The sequence below is a fragment of the Prenolepis imparis genome, unplaced genomic scaffold (genome assembly GCF_030444845.1).
Source record: "Prenolepis imparis isolate NDT839.2.m4 unplaced genomic scaffold, iyPreImpa1.0 SCAF_8, whole genome shotgun sequence".
In the NCBI taxonomy this organism is placed as follows: domain Eukaryota; kingdom Metazoa; phylum Arthropoda; class Insecta; order Hymenoptera; family Formicidae; genus Prenolepis; species Prenolepis imparis.
In genome coordinates, this window is record NW_028141166.1 from 3,906,343 (window position 1) to 3,930,837 (window position 24,495).

General features: G+C 32.4%; 1 long non-coding RNA gene and 1 pseudogene across 1 annotated transcript in view; one reads left to right on the top strand and one right to left on the bottom strand.

Moving 5' to 3' along the window:
• Positions 1–24,495, top strand: part of LOC145939739 (uncharacterized) — a 187,120-nt gene that overhangs the window by 16,200 nt on the left and 146,425 nt on the right. The gene's annotated exons all lie outside the window — the stretch shown is intronic.
• LOC145939841 (uncharacterized) lies at positions 3,466–6,236 on the bottom strand (annotated as a pseudogene).

The following is a 24,495-nucleotide window of genomic DNA, read 5'->3' on the forward strand; positions in this document are numbered from 1 at the left end:
CACACAGTAGAAATTCAAGAATGAAAAATGCGCACACACACACACACATACCCATTTCCCCAATTCCCAATAATTTTATTCGGACTCTGACTTATTTTTAATTAATAATTAATAACATTTCTTTCTATAAATGGAGCTAATTTATCCGCGTGAACCACTTTTTTCCGATGTCTGGGTGTTTTCTGAATACAATACACCACATCGTTGAATTTCTTCACTATAGAGAAAGGTCCCTCGCAATTGCTTTGCAACTTAGGAGCTTTTCCTTTAACTCTTCGGGGGTTGTAGAACCAGACTCTCTCTCCCTCCTGAAATAGAATCTTCCTAACTCCCCTATCATACCAACTCTTTACTCGAGAAGATTTTGTATCCATCTTTCCTTTAACTTCGGAATGAATTTCATCTAATTTTTCTCTAAGAATACTGGCGAAATTCTCAATTGAAGAAGAAGATTCTCCCTCCTCTGTCTTAGGAAGGTTCCCTCGTAACAAATCCACTGGAAGTCTTAAATCTCGAACGAAATATAATTCCGCAGGAGTCATTTCAGTAGTTTCGTGCTTCGAAGATCTGTAGGCCAGACGAAACATGGGGATCCACCGATCCCAATCCTTTTGATTCTGTGAAATATACTTCGCTAAATAGTTTATTATAGTTTGATGTTGTCGTTCGACTTGACCATCAGACTGAGGATGTAACGGGGTAGTCCGTGTTTTCCTAATTCCAAGAAGTTCCATTAATTCGGCAAAAAGTTTGGATTCAAAATTCTTCCCTTGATCGGTATGTACCTCTAAAGGTACTCCATGTCTTGAAATAAATTCATTGACGAAGATTTCTGCAACCGTTTTTGGTCTAATATTCTTCAGGGGAAAAGCTTCTACCCATTTGGTAAAGCAATCAATGATGACAATCACATATTTATTTCCTGAAGAAGTGATAGGAAGTGGGCCTAAAATATCCATCTGAATCCTCTCGAATGGATTTCCGACATTATATATTTGCATGGGAGATTTTCCTTTTCCTGTGGGGCCTTTTTTTGAAACGCAAACTTTGCAAGACTTGCACCAATTTTCTATGTCTTGCTTATAAGTTGCCCAATAAAAACGTTTTCGAACCTTTCCCAAGGTTTTGTTTATTCCAAAATGACCCCCAGATGGAGAATCATGTATCTCTTCAAGGATTTCCTTCACTCGTTTCCGAGGAACAATCAACTGAAGAAAACTAGACTTCAAGTTTGGGGCTTCCCACTTCTTGTAAAGGATTCCATTTTGAAGAACTAACGCATCCCAATATGCCCAATAAATTTGAGCGGAAATATCGTGAGTCACCAATTCAGAACGAGGCGGACGTCTTCCTTCTCTTTTTCCTTGAATGATAATGGCAATATTAGGATCTTCCTCTTGATCCTTTTGCCATACTTCTAGATCCTCTCCTTGGAGTATGAGTCGGGCAAATCTGTAAAGGAATCCTACGGGGTGCCTGTTTTATGGGGAGAGAGTCTTTCACATTTATGATATGTTCGATAACATTGCAATTCCCGGCAACAATATCGCAGGAGAATAGATTTTTACTAAAAATTCAATTAAAATTTTCTCTCCAGTTGGATACTTTAAATTGATGTTTTTGACTGAAATCTTTTCAAGATTATCTCCTACTAATCTACTATTCAATAAAGAGACGTCAGAGCCCGTATCAATTTTAAAAAGACAACCTTTTCCATTCAATTTACCGAAATACGAAAAATAATCTTTCTTTTGAATCCTTCTAACACTACATTCAACAAAATCGGAAATCGGAGTGTTATTTGAAAAAGTCGAACTTTCCCCGAAAAGTTCAACTAATTCTAGTTTCCCTTTGCGTCAGGGCACTGAAACCGCAAATGTCCGGTCTTTCCGCAAGACCAACATTCTTTTGAAGAAGAATTGTTTGCTTGCGCTTTCCTTTTCGAGTCAAATTCCTTCTTTTCATCGGGGTTCGTTCGCGCATGGTTCCTCTCTCCTTTTTGATAATTTTGTCTTTCATAATTTTTGTGAAATCCCACATTATTTTCACTATTCCCATTATTATTCCCGTAATCTTTCTTATTCCCGTTATTCGCGAATTCTTTCTTATTTCCGTAAAAATCTCTTTTATTCCCGTTATTCCCGTTATTTCCGTAATCTCTCTTTTTGTCAAAATTCTCGTCCCGAATTATTTTAATAGCTTTTCCTCTCTCAATAGCCAAATTTAGTGAAGTCACTCCTTCTAATTGGAGGGTTCTTTTTACAAAATTGTTGGATAACGCGGAAATGAATTGCGCGCATGCAATCTTATCACGGACTTCGTAAGGACATTCGGGGTAAGCAAGCCGCGAAAGTCTTTCCAATTCGGTCCCGAATGAAGCGAAATCTTCCCCGTATTTTTGTTTCCTATTGGTAAAGAGTGAGTAATAGTTTTGAGTCAAATTTTCGTCTCCAAAAAGTAATTCTAGTTTTGATTTTAATTCTGCGAAAGTTAATTCCTCAAAATTCTCGACGTTTTCTAGAACGGTACGCGCTTTTCCCCTAAGGTTCGCGGCGAGAGAGATTGTCTTTGTTTTGTCGTCCCATTTATTCGCGACCGCGATTAGGAGGAATTGGGAGAGGAACTCCCGCAGCGGAACTTTCCCGTCGTACGTGTCGGGCTTTAATTTCAAACCCGTTTTCGGCGAAAGTCGGCGGTCACTTCACTCGCGTTTATCGCGTTTATCGCGGCACTCGCGTTTGTCGCGGATCTCGCAGTACTCGCGCAAGCCCCAAAATCGTTTTGCGTATCGCCGCAAGCCCTATCTCTATTGGAAGGACTTAGCTGATTGGGTGTTTGATGTGAAGAAACTCTTTGAATCCTCTGCTCTAGTCGACGTAGCTGGTCGTCCTTCTCTCTCAGGAGAGTCTCGAAACGAGCCTGCTGTCGATCTCGCTCTTCGCGCATCTCTCTGAGCTCTTGAAGCGCGGCTTGTAGAGGATCCGTCTCGGCGTCTTTCGCAGCCGTTCGAGATCGCGTCGCTTTCGGAGAATTCTGTGCCATCGTTGGAATTTCTTTCGGGCGATCTTTTCGGTTGATCCCGGACGAGCCCCCAAAATGTTGCATCCTCCGGACGCCTCTTGCGACATCTCAAGAGATATCTCACTCGCACAAGCACTCTCACTCGCGCGCGAAATAAATCAAGACACGGTTAAGCACAGAATGTTATTTAATGAAGGGACGACCCTTTGAGATGCAGAAGAAGAAATACAATAAATCGGGAAAATAGTCTGAGGTCTCGTAACACGTCAAATCGGTTTGACAGCTAGACCAAGACTCAAGATGGAGCCGGAAAACAAATGAAAGTCGGAGGTTGTTTATCAACAATCCCCTTGACGACGATCCTCCGGAAACGTATACGGGGTGATCCCGAGGATGAGGATGCAGATCCGAGGGGGCGCAACAATATATATGCGATGAAAAACACTAACCTCTTTTTATTTTATTTAATGCACTGCACAGAAAAGGAATGTTCTCGTCCCAAATCGTGTAAATTTCATAAATTCCCCATTGAATTAAATACCACATATATATTTTCGCATTCTTTCGGATAACACACATTAAATGTTACAAAAATCTTGAAGAGTACATCCAATGCTTTTAATACCGTCGACATAGAATACAATGTTGTATCGAGTCGGATGTATACATTTTCGATTGCAGTTATTTCTGGTCCAACGACGATTATGAAAGGTTGGATTGTAAGATTCATTTGAAGCGTTTTACTTTGTTTGTCCTGGCATATTTTTTCAATATCTCCAGGTACCTAAAATTAGTTACAAATCATGAGACATTTATTTATGAAATATTGCTATTTTAACCTTAACAAATATCTTTTCCATAAAAATAAAAAGAAAATATACACGTCTGTTGTACAAAACTGTTCTATAAAAACATGTAAGTGTTTCTTGACAAAATATCAATTCCAATTTTTTTCGGATGTTCAGAAACGAATAAAATGGACATTAACTTACTTTGCAGTGCACTAGAATTCCTTCCTGACTTTCTGAGATTGTAGGCTTCCACATTCTTCTCTTATTTCCAATCTTAAAAGTAATTTTATTTGATTTAGGAGCTACAACACTTGTTAAAAGCCATATTTCAAGAGCCGTTTTCGAATCTACAAAGAAATTAATAAATACAATGTATTAATAGAATATTAATAGAATATTGTTTATATTACTTGCATATTATAAATTAATGCAGAAATAGTTACCCAATTTTGAAGATTGTGCATGCATTAAAGTTTCATAAATACTATCCCCTGTAGATAGACTTTTCTTAAAATAATTGAAAAATTTCTCGAAACTTATGTTCCAAGATTTCATCAGTCGTTCTTTACATTCAGGAAATTTTCTATTAAAATCTCTTTCAATCTATAAAACAAATAGAAATATGCATACCTAATATGTAAACTTTACATTATATTTTTAATAAATTAAGTTTTCAATATAGAAATTTTTAAAAATATTTTATAGTATATGAAAAATAAAAATAATTATAGTATTATAAAAATAATGATAAAAATAATTATAGTATTTTATAGTATATATATAAAATGACTAGAATATACCAATACATAAGAAGAATTCAATTTTAATATGGGCCATTTGATAAACATATCATTAATATTTTTGTAAATTTTACTAGCGCAATCTTCAACGCGTAATATATATGACGCTTCCCATTTCTCATCAACTTCTTTCTGTGGTTTATCGTTATGGATCAACCAAATTCTGTTTTGTTCTACAGTTTTTTGATCGTCAGCTGAGAAGTATTAAAAAAGTAAGATTTAGTTAGAACAGTTGTTAGAACATTTGTTAGAACAGTTATATATTCTTTAAAATTTCTATTATTAATCTTAATACAAAATATTAATACCTTGGCTTACAGTGGCCACATTTTGTTCAATGTAATTGTTATTATTTTTCAGTTTTTCAGCAGAATGGATAAATTTTAATGCATTACGAAATTTATCAACTAATTTTCCTCTCGATATATCTGCTTTATCATTCCTCGAATATTTTTTTCGTATAGGTGGCATATAATAAGTTTCTTTACATTCCTTTGGAAATAACTCGATTATTTCTTCTACAATTTTGGCAAAATCTTCGTTTTGGAGTGTTCTTTCAAAGAATTTATAAAATAATTTATAATTTATAAAATTTAACACGGTAAATATTGATATAAATATAGTAAATATAGATTATTAAATCCTAATTGAAAAATATATCTTGATAAATATGAAAGGAACAAGTTAAAATTATTTGTATTCATATTTGTATTAGGCAATCAATTTTATGAAAATTATTATTATATTTGTTGTATTATTATATTATATTTAAATGTATTATTATATTATTATTATAATTTTTAATATTAATATTATATTTTTATTTATTATTATATTTTTATATATTATTATGTATTATTATATTATCTTATTTTATATAAACATCCATGTATGATTGTTTTATAACTTAATAAAGATTATAAAAGAGATACAAATAATACATAAATAAGTAAATAACATATAACAAAATAAATGATAAAATAAAAATTAAAAAAATAATAATATTGTTACGTCCTCGGGACGGCTTTTGCGAAATATCGCAAAGGCTTCTCACTCACACTCTCACTCGCGTCTCGCGAAATGAATATACTCTCGTAATAATGTTATGATCTTTAATGCGACGATCCAATACACAAAAGCGAAAAGATACAATAAAATATGCATGCACGAAAGAATGAAAGAATGCTCTGATCTAGACACGTCCGTCTAAGTTGACAGCTAGACCAAATCTAATATGTCGCCGAAAAACAACGACAAGGCGGTTGTCAATAAACAACCCCCTTAACGATGACTCTCAGAGAATGATGTTCAGGGGATGAAAGACCAGGGACGTAACACTGCCCCCTTCCATCAAAATTGTCGTCCCGACAATCAACAAGGGGTAGTTGCTTTTGTGCGTTGACTCCTTCAACAAATGTGCTCCGATGTCGATTCTAGGGCACCGACGAATTTCCCTGCTCTACCCTGGACTCCTGCCCAGGTTACTGAGCGACTCCGTCTAACAGTCCCCAATCGACGTACGCCTTCTTCAAATGTTGACTCCAGGGCTTCGACGAATCCTCTTGCTCTACCCTGAGCTCCTGCTCAGGTTACCGAGCGATTCGCCAAGTCCCTGCCTCGGCATTTGCCCAACGTCCCGCGGGAAAACCACGGATCAAAAACCGCGGGCGAGGCAGTCTTCTTAGAGTGCAAATTTCCCTCTTTTCTAGAAAAATTTAGCTCGACGTTCAGCTTCGGGAAGGTTCAGCTCGATATTCGGCTCATCCTCCATGTTCGAAAATTTTTCTTTAGGTAGACCTTCCAGGACAACGACTCTAAAAATAATACGCAGTAACTTAGTACTATTCAATACTACACAATTATTTTTTTCTTAATACACTATTCGCCTAACAAAAATCTATAAGCTAGATATTTTCCGGGTTCCGATTTACTCTAATCTAAGGTTCTTTCAAGAAAAGAAGCTAATCGATCTGCATGAACTATCTTCTTTTTGTGTCGAGGTGTTCTTTGAACACAATAAACTACATCACTTTAATTTCTTCACTATTAAATAAGGACCCTCCCAATTGCTTTGTAATTTCTGAGCTTTTCCTTTACTCCTATGAGGATTATATAGCCAGACTCTTTCTATTGCGACACTCAAAGATGTAACATTTTCTAATTGAAGCGTTCGCTTCACAAAATTGTCAAAAATTGCCGAAATGAATTGCGCGCAGGCGATTTTGTCTCGAACTTCATGCGAACACTCGGGATATGCGAGGCGAACTAATCTGTCTAATTCTGAACCCAACGCGGCTAGATCTTCACCAAATTTCTGTTTTCTATTAGTAAACTGGACATAAAAATTTTGGGATAAATATCCCTCCCCAAATCGCAACTCAAGTTTGGATTTTAGTTCCGCGAATTCTAAATGTGATACATCTTGAACTGTCTCTAAAACGGTGCGCGCTTTTCCCCTCAAACACGAAGCGAGAGCGACAGTCTTTGTTGAATCATCCCATCCATTCGCCCGAGCAATTAAATTAAACTGAGAAAAATATTCTCTAAGCGATACCGTTCCATCGAACATATCTGGCTTTAATTTAAAACCTAGTTCTGTGCGAACGCGATTTTCTCTGACGTTATCAAATCGCGATCCCGAATCTCCGGAAGCTCTATTATTAGAAGGACTTAGCTGTCTGTCGCGTGCGAAGATCCTCTGCTCTAATCGGCGCAACTCTTCGTCACGTTGCTGTAATACAGCTTCAAAACGCGCTTGTTGACGACGTTCCTCCTGCAGCTGTCGGATCTCGTCCATCGCAGTGTGCATAAAATCCACTTCCGTCGGCGTTCGTTCCGTCGGCTCCTCGCTCACGGTGGCTCGAGGTGGAGCTTGCGATCGGGTAATCCTCGGGGAATGTGACATTGTGACTTTTCCTCGTCGATGTTCTTCGATCCCGGACGAGCCCCCAAAATGTTACGTCCTCGGGACGGCTTTTGCGAAATATCGCAAAGGCTTCTCACTCACACTCTCACTCGCGTCTCGCGAAATGAATATACTCTCGTAGTGATGTTATGATCTTTAATGCGACGATCCAATACACAAAAGCGAAAAGATACAATAAAATATGCATGCACGAAAGAATGAAAGAATGCTCTGATCTAAACACGTCCGTCCAAGTTGACAGCTAGACCAAATCTAATATGTCGCCGAAAAACAACGACAGGGCGGTTGTCAATAAACAACCCCCTTAACGATGACTCTCAGAGGATGATGTTCAGGGGATGAAAGACCAGAGACGTAACAATATTAATAAAAAATAAATAAAATAAAAAATTTATAAACAAAATAATATACATATAAATACTTCATATTTAAATTTAAAATATAACATATTAATACCTGATATTTAAATTCAAAAAGTATGATATAATTATGTCGCATAAAATTGATTGGCATTTGGAAGTAATATTTCCTCCATGTTCATTAATCAGCACCAGAGAATGACCAAAAGCAGTTTTTGCTAATATTTCCTTTAAATTAAATTCTACTGTTTTAATATTTGGTTTTATTTTTTTCAAATGTGGTTCACACGGTTGTCTTTCTTCATTTGCGATTAAATTTTGATAATCATCGCTAATATTTTCGATGACAATGGCATTCTCAGGTTTTTCTGGGAGATTTATTAAATCGACAATAATTGAATTATTTAAGACATTCTCTGCATTGGGACTTGTATTGTCTAAATCGATTGTCTTATTGCTAATCTATAAAAATAATAGGAATTAGAGTTAGTTTAATTATAGAATATGAAAAACGTAAAAAAACATACGTATTCATGGAAGTGTCTGTGAAGTTTTATTCGATGTAGAATGTTAGGAATCAATTTACTGAAATCGGATGAGTTACATTCACTCAAAAGATCATTCAAATCATCCACACTTTTAATATCATTCGCTGCATGAAGAACGTGTAAAATATGAAATATAAAAAAATATTAAATGTAATCACACAAATATATATTTTAGTAATTCAAATAAAAAAAAAAACGAATTATAAGAATAACGCAACCATTAATTAATTAATGAGTTTATAAATATATTATTATATAATTATTATGTATTATATTTTATATAATTATATTATATATTATATTATAAATTCTATATATCATCTATATATATTATAAATTCTATATTTTTATATATTTTTTTACATATACTTTGTAATAATTTATTTTTTATATAATATACTTTATAAAAATGTATCAATTTATTGTGATAAATGATAAGATTCAAAGTGACTATATAGAGATATGCGCAGGACGAAAATATCCGAGATTGATTAAATACAAGATATTAATTATGAAGAAATTTTCACTTCTTAAAAAAAGAAATAATAAATTAGACTTACCTTGAAAAATATCATAGTATGAGACAATCCCCAACTCTTCAAAAGAATATCCATTTTTTGTAACGATAAATGACTATTCAAAGTCTCCGATTTATCTAACAATTGGTATAAGCCTTGATTATTCGGTCGATCACTTTACTGCTTTACATGGATTTGCTAACTAAAATTTTCATTTTTTTTATTTTGTATTAATTTTTAATTTCCGCATAAGTTTTTAATTTTCAATTTTTTGTATAAATGTTTATTTATTTGGCGCTACTTTTTGATATCATTATTTTTTTTTTAATATTAATTTTACAACACAAGTTTACAGTACTTTAAAACACACTGTTTTTTTTTATAACACTCTTTTACATGGCGCGTAAACTTGGCGCTTTTTTTTACCTTTTTTTAAAAAGGTAAGTTTTTTTAAGGATATTCTTTTTTGTTGTATATATTTATTTAACTTACTCAAAAATAATACTAACCTGTAGCGCAAGCTCAAAAAGAAACATATCTTAGAGTTAGTTAGTTAAGTTAAAATAATTTTCTAAATATAAAATTGGAGAATTTTTTTATAAAATTAAGAAATATTAAAAAATAAATAGTTTTCTGTATTTATATCTTGTAATTTTTATATTCATTTTCGATAAATATTCTATACTGTGTAGTTTTTAATTAATAAGTTATTGCGCGCAGTTTATTAAAAGATCGCGATAAGTTAAACAAATGATAATATTAAATTTTTTTTTACTTGTTATCAGAAGTCTTATTTTCGTTTTTCGAAATGATACGAGGTACACAATTTTTGTCGGGAAGCATTCCATGTTCAATGAGAAACATTTCTACATTTGATGAGTAAAAGTCCATTCCCAGATGATCTGTCATATGTACAAAATTCCCTATAATTTGTCCTTTTTTATATACTAATAATGCTGGCACGCCACATTTATTGAATTGTTTGCTGAGGCCTGCAATTGATCCTAAAAGAGCATAATTTTAAGTAATAAATATATTATATATATAATATATATCATTTGTTACAATGTAATTTATAAAATAAAATGCATATTATTTAACTTTCCTCTTTACATTATTTATTATATTATTAGAGCTTGTATTCAATACCTTATTTTATATCAACAATTACATATTTATGAAGAAATAATAGGACGGTAACATGACAAGAAAGAGCAATTTATATTTCTTTTATAACTATCACTCTATTATTTCTTTATAAGTACATATATGTATAATTATTGATATAAAATAAGAAAATGAATGCAAGCTAATAATATTGTTGCGTCCACGAGCCGACTCTGCGATATCTCGCAACACACCGCGTCTCACACATTCACGCTCACTCGCGCCCGAAATAAATACGCTCTCGTAGAGACCAAAAGAACTTTAATAAAAGAATAATATAACACAGAACAAGATAACAGTACAATAATATGTGCATATGTAATTAGTATCAGCCGTCGGAGGACACGTCCTCACGGCACGACAGCTCGGAACCAAATCCTGTCATGGCGCCGAGAAACAATCTCGCGCCGATAGTTAATCAACAACTTTCTTGACAACGATCTCCCGGAAATTCTCAAAGGAGTGACTCCCAGGGACGCAACAATATAATAAATAATATAAAGAGAATAGCTCATAGCATTCGTAATAGTGCTATGAGTTATCAAATTCTTATGACTTTTTATTACTTACCTACATTAAAACTGAACCTATATGTCAAATCTATCGATTGAGCGTAATAAGAACTCGATTGCTTCAGCCGTTATTACGTACCTGAAATATATGATACTCTCAACTGTTCGACTCGCGTATAATACACACGGCATGCCTCGCGGTCGCTACGCAAAGCTACGCTTATTAAACTTGGCGCGAGACATTATCGTGTCTCTTGATTATGCACTGATTTAAATTTTGCAAATGTTATAAATATTTTACTTGGCATATAATATGTGTTATATTTTGTATTATTTACTCACAGAGATTCTTTTTTACGGCTGAAGTATCCACCGCTGACTCGTTATTATTAGCTCTCATACACACAATTTTATAATTCTTCAATTTACAAAATCTCTCTGTATACGACATATTTCGTAAAAGATTTGGGATTTCCCTTAATGAGATGTTCTTGATTGCTGATTTCATTGATCTTAACTTTGACATTTTCCCTTTTGGTTGCTCTAGAGAATGCTACATAGAGTTAACCATGAGCAAATACGGGATGTGGCAGATAAATCCCAACTTTTTGTAACGTTTGTCCTTGGGATTTATTGATTGTCATAGCAAGTGACACTCGAATAGGAAACTGTCTCCGTTTAAGCTTGAATGGGAGTTCCGAGTCAGAAAGGAAATCGATCCTTGGAATAAAGACAATCTGACCTCGGGCAGGACCAGTCAGAACTTCCGCATAAATAAGATTAGGTTTTAAATCAGTAACAATGAATCTTGTGCCATTGCAGAGTCCTTTCTTAGTATTCAAATTCCTTAATAGGATAATTGTAGCACTGATTTTTATTTTAAGTTGATGAACTGGCATCTCAGAAGGTGTCACAGAGTTTAAAAACTCAGTCGAAAAATTCAATTGCTCCTGTGGATCATCACTCACAATAGAGTCAATTGAGAGATACTCCTTTTCTTCTCCTTCCATTAGACAAAAGATTTCGTCATTAATTTTGAAGGTATCCTCATTTTTAGGACAAAGGATCGCTCGAGCTGGATTTTCTCTGATCTGTTCCATGGTGATTCATCACCAAAAATCTCAGTAATAGGTAAGAGATTCTTTTGATATAAAATCCTGGGGGATTTCAATTATATCGAGATGTCCATCTGTATTGGACAATTTATCATCTCTGAGTTGCATTAGCCAATTTGCAAATTCCTTTTCATCCGCAGTTCTCATATTTTGCTGGAGTTTAACCTAAGTTACATTCTCCATGTAGGGTTGTATTTGACAGTAGACTCAATTATGGCTGCTTTGTGTGCATAAGGCACTACGGGGAGATTTTGTCTGAAATCTGCAAATAAAATAACTTCTCCTCCAAATGGTTTAGGATTCTTCATCAGATCCCTGAAAAGTTTATCAACTGCTGTTAAGGCATGTCCGACAGTCATGCTCACTTCATCCCATATGATGAGTTTGGCAGAGATCAGTTCTCGTGCAGCTTGAGAGTCTCCTCTGATATTAGATTCAGCTTCATCATCAATTGGGATTGAAAGCTTGAACAGAGAGTGATAGGTTCTTCCTCCTTTTAGAAGTGTGGCAGCAATGCCAGTTGAGGCACATGGAAGAACCATTTCATTTCTTCCTCGAATAACACTCAGATATGTGTTGAATAGATTGGTTTTACCACTTCCTGCAAATCCGTCAATACAAAATAACCGCTGAGGTTCATTCTCATTGTCAATCGCTCGCATGATTATATCGTACACGTGCTTTTGCTCAGCATTTAGTGTCGATAATAAATAATCACCACGTTTTCTTTATTCATCCACATTATACTCTGTGACGTAAATATTCACTGGAGTTGGATTTGGCAATTGAAGTTCTCACAGCTAGTTCCATTATTTTTCAGAATTTTTTGTATATGGTTAAAGCCATATTTTCAGGATTGACAACATTGTTTTGTACAAAGTCCTCAATCATGGGATCTTTGTATTTATTCCAAAGAATTGGTATATCTGTTGGAGTTCCAAAGATGCAAATGTAGGTAAATAGCTCTCGAAGTTGTGCAGGCATAGTGGATTCTGTTACTTCCTCCAGCGTTTTGGCCCAAAGATCGTCAGCCTCTACCAAATTCTTTGCAATTGCTGCATCCTTAAACGTCTCATAAATAACTCCGTTAACAGTTCTCAAATCTTCAAAACATTTAGCTCCAGCCACATGGAGGAGAAGAAGACGGAGATAAAATTTCTCAGTATCTTTTATGTTCACTGTGTAGAGCCTTGAAATTATTTTGTCACCGCCTTTTTGGCGTGGCTTCCACTTAGTTTCTTTCTTTTCATAAACATAGTGAGAAGGAATATCTATGTAAAGAAAATGCACCCCATTTTCTTCAAATTGATTCAATTTGAATCATGCAATCAGCGTAGTATCTCGAGTGAGCTCTCTTTGAGCAGCTTGTTCTTCATTTCCCGCTCGGAAATAAACCATTTGGCGATTAGACAAATAAACTGCCAGTCTTATTACTGTGTGAGACTTCATGAACAGATCGTATCCGTTTAGTCTCCACATTGCTTCTGGAGCACTAACATATCTTGCATCCAGGAATGAGTTAACTTCATCTATTCTAATGAGCTTTGTGCCATCTCGTGCTTGCACTTCAATTGCAGCACAGTCAAATCCTTTATGAATATACTTGTATAAGTATTTTCGTATATCGTCCCCAGTGCAAGGATATCTCTGGGAGGGGTCGCCACAAAGACCATGAATCATATGCTTCAAAACTTCTGCATTAAGTTCTGGATATCTTTCTTCGTCAGGGATTTCAGCCCATACCATCATGCCAATGACTTCTTGAAGTCGGGACTTATCTTCATCACTCAACATTGCAAGTAAATGCAAATGTGGAAGTCCTCTCTTTTGAATCTCAATCACGCCTGCATAAGCTATGATATTTCCAAAAATTTTATTTTGGATTAGATCCTTTATAACCTCTTTGACATCCAAGCTAAATGTTTTAACGACCAAAGCAGGTCGATACTCTATTAAACATCCATCAAGGTTGTCCTTAATTTCAGAGCATTGAGGATTGCAAGTCATCGTGAGAAAAATGTCTGGTTTACCAAACTTCTGACCAGAGACATGGCATCTTGATGCCTTTCTTGCATATTCCTTGGACCATAAATTAAGATGGTAATATTACAGGTATACCAGTTGTAATTCTTTCCTTTTGTGCTCGATTATCAAGGTGATCCATTAACCCTAAATAAAGTTCAGCTCTTAATTGAGGTCAATTTAATATAATTAAGCCTATTGGCTTTTGATTTCATATAGGCATCAAGTATAAATTGACATCTTGCCTGCCCTTTTAAATTGACTAAATTCGGCTCTTGGTGCCAGCAGGTGAGCATAATAATCCATTTGAGTTACTTTGAATCCTGAATATTGAGGATTATAAGATTACAGTTCGGAATGCTATCCATTGTTACCATATGGATATAACAAAGGATAACACATTGGGTCACACCTTTTGTCCAGAATTGAAATTTGTTGAACATCGTTTGAATTTTTGTTATAAATCCGAATGTCTCTCTCAAATGGTTGCTCACCATTAACATTCTAAAAGACCACAGCTATTTCATTAGCTCGTGGAGCATTGTATCTTCTTTGATCGTGTTGAGGATCATTTCGAAAGAACAACATTAAATTTATGATTTCATTGTCTGTCGGATTAAGATCTTGTTCAACTTGATGCATCATTTTTAAAGTCTTGGCAAATTTATTGCATTGGACATATTCATTCTATGATTAATAGCTTCTTTTGTATCTAAAAAAGTAAAGCTGTGCAAAGCGCGGAGCTTGCCCATCCGCTGGGCGCATTGCTGTCGAGGTCAAATGATGATATTACCCATGAATCTTCAAGCAATAAGGAGCAAGATTTATAACATCCAAGGGATTTCTATTGCCCGGGGCACCCATAGAGGCCATAGCTAAAGCGCTGTTATAACAACGAATATTAACAAGGAAATTTTTAGATGCAGAATCATTTCCCATGTATAATTTTTTAAGAAAATCAGGACAATTTATTGGCTTTAATTGAAGTTTGCCCTTTTAGCAACAATTTGAATTTTTCATCTTTAGACTTTTCACATGCAAAGTTTAACGATTTGCAAAATTGGCATTCGACATTCACTTGGCCAAGTGTATGAACTGGCACATTTATTTCATGGCCCTTGGCAATTAGCGCAATGTGGTGATTTAATTGTCTGGCTTGGTGCCTTCTCTGAACATGTCTCTGAGCATCTGCTTCCAGTCGTTGAGACCTTGCGTCATCATTTTCATCTGCCCTCTTCTGAGCATGTTTCTGGGCATCAGCTTCCAGTCGTTGAGACTTTGCGTCATCATTTTCATCTGCCCTCTTCTGAGCATGTCTCTGGGCATCAGCTTCCAGTCGTTGAGATCTTCCCTCCGAACTCTCAATTTTTCGCCTTTGTCGTGAGCGCCTGCCTTCGCGACTCATTTTATTCAAATTTCCACCTTTTTTCTTTTGAGGCATACTTATCTACGTCGTACCGTATACGTATATTATATGAAATGTTATATAGCAATACGTTATTCAAATTGTATAATAGTAATTATTCCTTATAATTTTTTATTACTATTATTATTCAGTAATTATTCCTTATAAATTTACTTATTATTCTCTTTCTTTCCAGTTCACGTTCTATCTCTTTTCTTTCCTCTTCCGATCGCTCGTTTCTCTAAAAAAATGTAATGTCCTCGGGCCGACTTCAATATGTCGAACCTTGGTTTTCTCTTTCACACAACACACTCGCTCCTCAATTATTGTCTAATTTTACATAAAAAAATAATTATATTTTTTAAAAAAGTTAGATTTGTATTACAGATTAGATTTCAGTAAATGTTAAAATAATTATTAAGAGTTTAGTAAAATTTCAATGAATAAAGTTTTTTTTTCAAAAATTAACTAATTAATTATTTTTTAGTATTTACCATTTTTAAATTCTTCGATTTCTCTATCTATTTCGCTCTGTCCAGTTTTTTCATTAATGGTAACACTTTTAATCTCATGTCCATTATTTTCATTCATTATTACATTTTCAATTTCATTCGATTTATTAATTTTTTTATCCATGATAATATTTTCTGTTTTAATCAATCTATTCATTTATCAATGACATTTAACATGTGAAACCAGCAACTTATATATATAGTCATTTATGAAATAATTCACGTCAAGAAATATAAACTCTTATTACCCATAAGGGGTGATTTTTTAAATTTGACAACGATTAATAAATAAATGCTCTCACCCAATAAAAACCATCTCTGTACACACATACTCCCACTCACGCCAGAAGGTGATTTCTGAAAAATCGTGTGTGTGTGTGCGCGCCATGACAGACACAGTGTATGACTCCTCGGGGGGGAAAAAAAAATTGAAAAAACCACCATCGTCGCACTCCCCGTAAAATTTGAAAAATATTAGTATCGATTTCGAGAAAATCGGTCCATAAATGTGGAAGTAGTTCGCGGTTAGACGGACGGTACTTATATATATATATATATATATAGATTTTACATCATCATTTATATTATATATTATATGTGTAGGATCGGAATCAATTTAAATTATAATATTATATCGCGTGAATAATTCTTCTTTAGAAAGCGAATCGATAATAAAAGTATTTGTCTCGACGAGAAGCCTTCATTTGCGCACAGTACAATTGCACACGTTGCAATTGCACACCGTGCTATTAGACACATAAAGTTGCGCACAGTTCTTTTGCCCACAGTTCTTTTGCGCACCGTTCGTTTGCACACCGTGCAATTGGACACGAAAATGCGCGACACATGCTCTATTCACACACACACACACACACACACACACACACACACACACACACACACACACACACACACACACACACACACACACGCGCGCGCGCGCGCGCGCGCGCACACGCACACGCACACGCACACGCACACGCACACGCACGCGCGCACGCACGCACGTGGGGGGGTGCAAGGGGGGCCTTCGCCCCCCCCCCTCCCGCACCCACCTCGCCGGTAGGGGTGTCTACCAGCACGGTGCGCAAAAGAACAGTGGGCAAAAGAACTGTGCGCAAAAGAACTGTGGGCAAAAGAACTGTGCGCAACTTTATGTGTCTAATAGCACGGTGTGCAATTGCAATGTGTGCAATTGTACTGTGCGCAAGTGAGCCTCTCCCGTCTCGACCGTTATATTTGCTCGAGACAAACTCGGTATTATAATAAGGACGCAAACAAAATAGTGTAAGTCGACTCGGATTGTTTCGTGAGACAGCTAAGTAAAAACAATATCTCCGATTACCTTGACGAGGTCGTAAGACAAAATAATAACCGAAAATCCAAGAATTATCTAGAAGTCGAAGCGAAAGAAATAAATACAGCCGATTAACTGTCGGAAAGGACAGTCCTCGCTCGAATTTAATACCGTTGACATTGCCAAATTCTATTGTATCTTGAGCCATATATATTCTATCTTATTTTTCACTGAGGGACTTAGAACAATTTCTTTGCTGCCGTTCATGTGTCCTTACATATGTATATCTATATATAATGTATTTACCATTTCTAAATTCTTCAATTTCTCTTAATCTATCTATTTCACTCATTTTATCCATGGTGACCTGTTCTATTTCTTTCGATTCGCTCATTTCATCCATGGTGACTTTTTCTATATCTTTCGATCTATTCATTTCATCCATGATGACATTTAACATGTAAAACCAGCAACTTATGTATATAGTCATTTATGAAATGACTCACGTAAAGAAAGGCAAGCCGACACTGCGTTAATATCCCACAGTAAAAGAAACGTTGTCATATACCATCGACGATTGCGTAATTCAATAAAGCGAAATATTGTTCATTATTTGTAGTATATTAATAAAAAAAAATTTTTTAAATATCCACGAAGTTATAAAAACCCTCTCTGTACACACACACACTAAAAATCACGCCACAACCAAGAGGTGATTTTGGAAAAATGTGTGTTTTACATTTTGTTATCACTCTTTCACCTCTTCTAACTTCAATATAAGTACCTTCAAAATACCTTCAACATCTGAATATTTTACTTTATAATTATTATTTTATTTCACTTACAATTAGTTATCTCAAATATTAGTGTTCATTAATAGATTTTAACAATATTTTATTATTTGACATTATCTTCAACATCTAAATATTCAACTTTATTATTTTATTTTACTCAGTAATCTCAAATATTTTGTTCATTAATAGATTTTGTAAAAGTTAATAAATAATAAATAAAAGCTAATGAATAAAATTATATATTGTATACAAAATTTTAATATATAAATTAAATTTAATATATATATTAATTATTCAATATTAAACAAATAATAAATAACGGAACTTATTTTTATTTTAATTACTCGATTCTGTTTTATGAATTTATATTTATTTAAATCATCAAAAAATCGAATAATAAATAAATTAATTATTCATACACAATAATAATAATAATAATACACAATAATAATAATAACACACAATAATAGTAATACATAATAATAATAATATAATAATAATAATAACCAACTTGAAAGTTTTACACATCCTTTGACTTCGAAATGTTGTCCTTTTCCAAAACAATTTGTATGTTCATAATCTAGAACTTGAATCTCTAATTTATAATTTCCGTCGGTAATGGATCTATATCCGTAAGTTTTAAAATTATTAGAGAATGTATTAAAGTTAGTTTTTGCATAGCTTGGTATAACTAAAAAAAATTTAATTTTTATATATTTATTTTATTATTTATTATATTAATTATGTTATATTATATATATAATGTATATATATAAAATGTAACTGAATAATATATAAATGTATTATAAGAACATAATAAATATATATGTAATAAATATAATTTTTTTATAAATAATAATAAATTAAAAGTATCCATTATTAAAAAGAAGATGTAAAGTCGATACTCGCATATATCGAAGAGCGTGTCACCGCTTTATCCGCGATGTTGATTGATTGTCCCGATGTCGAATAATCGCGCGAGGAAACCTCTTGACAAACACTAACTTTTATTATTTCCGAGTTATTACGCGTTATTCACAATCAGAAAAAGTAGATCGATTATGTATACACTAATAAAATAAATATTTTTATAACTTATTTAAAAATTAATATTATTGATAATATTAAGCAGATGATATAATATTTTGTAAATAAAATGAATAGATGCGTGTGTGTGTATGTGTGTGTTATATACTATTAATTAAATATATAATATTTTTCTAATATATACTTTATCTATCTTACAACATTAATTAACATTGTTACTATAACTCGATATTTCAATATTCTCTGCCATAAATTTTTTATTTTACTTGGCGTCAGTTGCGATAAAAATAATTTTCTAAATAAGAATTTTTTAAATACAGTTTGATAGCTTAGTGTATTTATAAATTAATGCATTTCTATTGTGCTTGGCAGTTTGGTATGTCACGCGATTCAATACTATATTTCACATAATAAAATTCGATAGACACATGTGCGTTCATTCACGTTTTCTTGTTGATACAACTATTTCGAAATGATAAATAAGAATATCCGCCAACAAAAGGAACCTATTATTTCTAATTGCATATTTTTGTATGATAAGCATATGCATATTTTTGTAGATAATTGTTTAAAAATAATTTATGTAATTTGCAACATACAACTGCGTAATGTTTCTTAAAAACAACTATGTGTTTTTTTTACATCAATTATGATTTGTCTCATTATTCCGTCCATAACGTATTAAAGTATGATTACCGAAAACTGAATATTTTACAAGATATTTTACATTTAACGTCAAAAAGGCCTACAAAACGAACCTACAAAAAATGTTCTATATACATATATATAAGCCTACAGAAAGTGTTTTACGACTTACACAGGCCTTAATTTTTGCAATTAAAGTTTAAACGTTTTTCGCGAAAATTTAGGCCTCTATAAGGCCTAGAACATTTTCGGTGGGCGCGTTTTGTAGACCTTGAAAAAACCTTTAAAACCCGCCCATGCTCATTGCTTTTCGACTTATAGTTTGATTAATTTTCGCGAATAACTTTCAAAATTGAAATTCTAAAATGTAAAAAACTATAGAATATTTGCTTTGTTAATTTCTGTCAAAAATTATTATAATCGAAGATAAGGTGTTATAACATATTATATACAACATATAACTATTTATATATTTTTAACGTATTGTTATTTTATAATTTAATTAGCAAATTAACGTTTTATTAATATTTTTGACAGAAATCAATTGATTAAAACGTTAATTCCTAATTAAGTTTTGAAATAATGTGTTATAAAAATTAAAATAATATATTTTAAATAATATGTAGGTTATAATACTGTTACGTCCTCGAGACGGCTTTTGCGATATCTCGCAAAAGGGGTTCACTCGCACTCACTCACTCCCACTTGCGCCCGAAATAAATAGACTCGCGTAATGAAGTAAGGACCTTTAATAGGACGACCCAATACAATAAAGCGATGAAATATATTAGGAAATGCATACAATATGCGAAAATGTTCGTATGGTCTCGGATGCGTCCGCACGATGCGACAGCTAGACCAAATCTAGTAATGGCGCCGGAAAACAACCGCACACCGGTTGTCTATAAACAACCCTCCTAGCGATGATGCTCAGGGGATGATAGTAAAATGAAGGCGCTCAGGTGACTCAGAAAACCAGGGACGTAACAATACTTTAAACTCGGTTAATTTTTTTGACAGTTATCAACTGATTTCTATCAACGAACTTTATATTATTTTTTTGAAAATATAATTCTTTTGAATGTAAAATCGAATATTGGCGCGCGCGTAGCGCGCGCTTGTTTTGGTCTAGTATATTAAAAAATATAAAAAAATTAACAATAATTTAAATAAATATAAGATTACGATTTATCGTTAGATTCTTCTCAGGTACATCAAACCTAAGTTAAATAAATATAAATTATAATATAAATAAATAATAAATTAAGATAAATATAAATAAAACGTAAATCTGTAATTAAATATTTAAATTTTTAATTGCACATATATAATTCATTAAATAATGTTTATGTTAAGTATATTAAAATAATACTTACGTATATTATTGTTTAAATATTTTGATATATCTTCTAATTTTATTAATTTTGATTTTATATTAATATTTTTTTAAAATCAAATGCATCCAAATTATTTACGATTGTATTTGAATTATTAGTTCGTATGAAAGCGTTCCATTATTAAAGTCTGTAATGTTTGGCTTTTTGGCCTTTGCATCATCAACGTAATAATCTATAAATATAAAATATTGAAATTATTAATATAAAAACTATATTATTAAAAATTACATGTATACATATGCATATACATATATATACATGTGTACATATACATATGTATGCATATACATATATACATATACATATACATATGTATATATGTATATGTGTATACGAATGTATGTGTGTGTATATGTATATATACATATATGTATATATGTATATACATATATGTATATGTGTATATATATATTCTATATTCGTATTATGCTACTAACTTATGTTGTGTGATTTTTTCCGCGTAACATTGATGATTTGTCTGATAATAAGCTTCATGTAGTAAAGTGAAATTAGTAGTTCGGGTGTCTTCCGGCTTGTTCGATGGCAATTTTGGGTGAAGTGCTGCATCACCTTTATTCGTACGACAGACGGAGAAGAGTTGTAAATTGTTGAAATGATCAATATGAGTATCCCGAGTAGAAATTCATCCAGTTTCTAGCCAGTAACTGGCCAGGAATTTTGGTAACCTAGTTTTCGACCAGTCAAACTGGCCAAAAACTGATAGGTTTGGGCGACGCTTGGTTTGTCAATAACTGGACAGTAAAACTAGTCAGTTTCTGACCAGTTTCTAATAAGATTTTGATCAGTGTCTAACCAGTTTCTGATAATTTTTTGACTAGTTTTTTATCAGTTTCTGATCAGTTTTTAACTAATTTATAATTAGTTATTTTATCGTTTTCTAAACAGTTTCTGACTAATTCTAAGGAATAATTTATATTGAAATTTTATAATTTTTAATCTAGCTTTTTATTTTCTTTTTTTATAATTTTTGCTTTTAATACATATAACATACAATATTTAATATATATATGTATATAAAATACAATATTTAATACATATTTGCAATTAATATTCTTTGGCATGTAATAATGCTGAAGCATAAAACTCCTCGATTTCTTTGTCATTTTTTTTATAAATTATTGAAATTACAACAATTTTACTGTAAATGTCATGCATATTACAAGAAATTAATGTAGAAGATACTTTTACTGCTAATTTCCATTCTTGTAAATTATGTGATATTAGTGGATACGTATACATAGATCTTATTTTCTGCCAAACATATCCTTTAATTTCGTAAGCATCATCATTTTGTAATGAATTATTACATATGATGTCAGTTATTTGTATTATCATATCATTTTTTAGTCATACAATACTATTAGGTTTTTTGGTACTTAACTTAAATTCTTTATAATTTATACTCTAAGTATCATAGGTTTATTATTGGAACTATTTTTCTGTTTTAAAATTGATATTTGACTGAAAGTTGGACATGGTTTTGGAATATTATTAATTTCATAAAGACGTCGACATATCTGTGATAAAGGATGATTATTTGTTCTGATCATTTTTCTTATTTTACCTAACATATTTTCATAAGGAAAAGCTGATATCTTATCTAGTGTGCAATTAAAAAATTTTACATCATCAACAAGATAAACATATGTTCAATGGAATATAGATAATATGTACTTATAGGGCTTCTGGATGTGGGTTGTGTGTGTATGCCATCATACTAAAAACTTGCAATATAACAAGAACATTTCTAAACACTATGTGAGAGTGAAACTCGACTTGGCAGTGTCCCGTCCAGTCTCTTCAACACCCCTAAGAGCAGGGAGTGTAAAAAGAAGAAATAAAATAATAATATTTAATACACATTTAACTTTTTTCATTTTGCCAAGGAACTGATCTTATTGATGAATTGAAAAAGTTTTTATACAAATTTCTAACATAAAAGGCTTGTTCTGTAGCATTTGCACCTCGGACAGGAATATTTTGAAGTGCTGTATTACAATTTGCACGAGCAATAGAATCATTAGATATATTAATCATATTTTCGTCTGAATCTCTTATATAATTATGCAAAACACATATAGCAAGAATTATCCAATCAACATTTTTTGGCTTTGATTGTAACCTCCTTTGATAAATGCGAAATCTTTGAGTAAGAATGCCGAATGCATTTTTCACAACTCTTCTTGCGCGACATAAATGATAATTATAAATTCTTTTTTCATTAGCATCTAATTGTTTACCAGGATATAGTGGCATTAAATAAGTGTTGAGCGGAAACGCTTCATTACCAACAATAATATATGGTGCTTTTATTATTGTTCCTGGTAAATTCTCATCTGGAGGAACATTTAATGTATTGCATTCAAGAGCTTTGAAAGAAAATATCCATCCATCACTATTCTTTCCAAAAAAACCGACATCAACAATTACAAATTTATAAAATGCATCAACCAAAGCTAACAGTACTACGGAAAATGATTTTTTATAATTGAAAAATTCAGATCCGCTATTGGGTGGAGCTTAAATAATCATATGTCTTTCATTTAAAGCACCGAAACAATTAGGAAAATTCCTAAATAAAAATCTATAAAAAATGATACAATAATATTCTATTACGAAATTTAAAGATTTTTATTATAATTTACTTGAATTTTTCACATATCCTTTATTTCCACATTTTCTCCTTTCTCAAAACCATCATTAGCTTCGTAATCAGCAATTTGAATTTCTAATTTGTAATGACCATCTGTAATTGATCCAATACCAATACTTTTAAAACTATTTGAGAAAGTATTAAATCTTGTTTTAACATATCCTCGTACAACTGAAAAATATTTTATTTAAAAGTATTTCTTTTAAGAAAATGTAATAGAAGAAAACATATACATAAATATAAGTGCATACTATATATGTGTATATGACAATATTAAATCATATATAAAATATTTAGAATTATGAAGAAAATTTAAGCGCAAAAGAAAAAACAATAATAAAATTACTTACAAACACATGAATTCAAGTAATCCGGAATATTTGATATTTCTATCAATTTAGGTTGAACTGCGTGAATTATCTTTTTAAGATCAAAAGAACCCAAATTATTAATAATAGTATTTAAACGAATAATAAGTTCGTAAGGAAGAGTTCCTTGATTAAACTCCGGTAATTTCGTTTTTTTAGCTTTCGCTCCATCAATATGAATAATCTGTAAAGTACGTAATATTAGATTAGAAAGTAACATATATATAATTATTATTATTATTGTATATTAAATTAAATAAGAATAAAAAGTATATTTAAGTTTATTCAAAGTAAACAATAATATTTAATATTAATAGTTGTGTAAAAGATACATAAGATTTTCTTTCTTAAAAATTTTATTAATTACTCGATTTGGTTTTATGTGAAACTGAATCCGCTCGATTTCAGCATTCCATACCACTATTTGAATTCGATGACGACTATTATTATTTAAAATAATATATTTCCTTATATACATAATTTTTTACGTATCTGTTATTTCGTTGATTACCAAGGTAAACTTTTAATGCTTTCCAAGAACGAACTCGCGAAAAAGCAACATAAAGTTGCCCATGAT